The following is a 2,587-nucleotide window of genomic DNA, read 5'->3' as shown; positions in this document are numbered from 1 at the left end:
TCCGGACGCGCAGGCTCAGCGGCCATGGCTCACGGGCCCAGCCGCTCCGCGGCACGTGGGATCTTCCCGGACCGGGGCACGAACCCGTGTCCCGACCTGCATCGGCAGGCGGACTCTCAACCACTGCGCCACCAGGGAAGCCCTTCATTACTTTTAAGTAGAGGATTGCATGCGGAAATACGGTCAAGAAGGTTTTTTTGCTTAACTTATGTGGAACCCAGACATCAAAGCGATGAATATAACCAAGCTGGTGCAAATGATTTTCAGTGCTTGATTTGGTTATTTTGAGTATGTCAGCTATCTCCCGCATGTATAACATTGATAGTTCTCAACCAGTGTCTCGATTTGATTGCTGTGACCTTCAACTGGTCTACCTGACCGTGGAGCATCGTCCGGCAAATCTCTAGCGCGAAACTTCGCAAACCACTTTTGACACGTTCGACCAGTCACAGCACCTTCTTCAAACACTGAACAAATCTTTTTGTGCATTTCAGTTGCGTTTTTACCTTTCTTGAAATACTAGAGCATAATATGCCGAAAATGTTGCTTTTTTCTTCCATCTTCAATATTAAAATGGCTACACAAAAATTCACCAATTTTGATGTCTTTTTTAAAATTCACGCTGATATGACAGCTGTCACATACAATCTAACAAAATTGTTTCGAATGAAGTTAAAGACAACTAAGTGCTACTAGAGCCATCTTATGGAAAAAACCAAATGAACCTTTTGGTCAACCCAATACAAGACAAGAAGGAGGCAAACAAGTTACAGGGTGGGGAAGGCAGAGAGAACAGCAGATGCAAAGGTTCTAGCAAGACAAACTTGCCAAGTTCAAGGCAACTAGAGGCTGAAGCATGGTGAGTAAGAGGGAATATGATGTAGCTTTAGAGAGGTAAGAGGCAGCCAGATTATTTAAGACCTTTTAAGGTCATGATAAGAATTCTAAATGGTTGGGATGGTGTGTGATGAGAAACAATAGATTTTTAAGTGGAGTGACACCCAATTTACCTTTGAAAAGGATCACTCTAATTGTTTTGTGGATCAGATTGTAACAGAGCAAGAACAGAAACAGGGAGAGCAGTTAGGAGGCTACTACAAGAATCCAGGAAAGAAATCATAGTTCTTTGGACCAAGGTGGTGACAAAAGAGGATGGTCTTGGTATTTGTTTTAGAGGAAGAATTGATAAGACTTGCTTGGAATGGAGTAAAAGTAGGGAATGAGAGAAAGAGAGCAATGGGGTTACAATAATAACTACTCTTTATTGAATACACATTATATGACAGGCACTGTTTTTAGTGCTTTTATAAGTATTAGGCCATTTAATTATGAGTCCCAAAAGGTAGGTGCTATTATTATCCCATTAACAAATGAGGATCTGAGGCTTGAGAGGTTGTCATCTGCACAAAGTTAACATAGCTGGTAAGTGGCAGAGCTAGGACTTGGACCACGCAGGCTGTCTGGCTCCAGAGCTCCTACCCTTCTCCCATCCCTGCCCCTCCCCCCTCCATTGGTGACACAGTCAAAGTGAAAATGTCTCCAGCCACACAAAGCTGCTTGCAGTACCACAAATCCTCTCTCCTTTCTCCCTTCCTCTCCTTCTTTTCTCTCTCTCTCACACATGAGCATCTTCTTTTCTTTGCACATGCCATCTACTCTGCCTAGAGCGCCCCCTCCCCTCCCTCTGTCTAGTGCAATTTATCAACCTTCGCTGGCCCTCACAGGCTGAGCTGAGCCCATCTTCTCTGGCTCCACAGCAATCCTGTGCCTATCTATAATTTTCTGTGTAAAGCACTTCATTATTTTTGTAGGTCTTTTCCACTACACTTTGAAGTCAGGTAGCTTAATCCTGACACATAAGGAAGAGAAGAAGGAAGCAATCAAAGATGCCTAGCCATGCGCATGTGGCATGCCTTCCCTGGGCAATGAGAGATACAAATATGGTAAAGTATTGTCCCTGCTTTCAAGAAGCTTGTAAACTTGGCAAGGAAACAGACACATAGAAAATCACTCTAGTACAAGGGCCAAAAGGGTGATAAAAACATGTTGTAGGAGCACCGGACAGGACATTGGAAGCAAGAAGCTCAGCCTTAGGGTCGTTTCATTGGAAAATATGCAACGAGGAAGGGGAGCTTGGGTTTTTTTTTTTTCACCATCATCATTTAACACGGTTTGGGGAGGCAGTCTCGGGACCTCATCCAGGAAGACTTGGGAGATTCTCAGTTGCCACAATTGGTTCACTGGAATGTGCTACTTCCTAACTACTCACTCTTACCTGTCCTTTTGTGATTACATATATTGATTCCCAAATTGGTCCAGTTCCCTTCCTGGCAGGTCATAGAAATGTCTTCTTAGCCAGATCCCTCCTTTTTCTCATCTATGAGGTTTCAGAGCCTGGGTTCTAGCTGCGGGAGCTTGGGAAATTTACTGAACTTCTATGACCCCCAACGTGGGGCCCAGTGTGTAAGACTGTGAAGGTTGTGGCCTGCATTACCGCAAGGGTACCGCAGACAGAGACCACACTGTGTACAGTGCCCCTTGGGTGAGCTCAACATGGCCCACCATCAAATGGGGGTGAAAATAGTAC

This window comes from Physeter macrocephalus, chromosome 15 (assembly GCF_002837175.3).
Source record: "Physeter macrocephalus isolate SW-GA chromosome 15, ASM283717v5, whole genome shotgun sequence".
NCBI lineage: Eukaryota > Metazoa > Chordata > Mammalia > Artiodactyla > Physeteridae > Physeter > Physeter macrocephalus.
The sequence above is the reverse complement of the archived record's forward strand: the minus strand, read 5'-3'. Positions refer to the sequence as shown.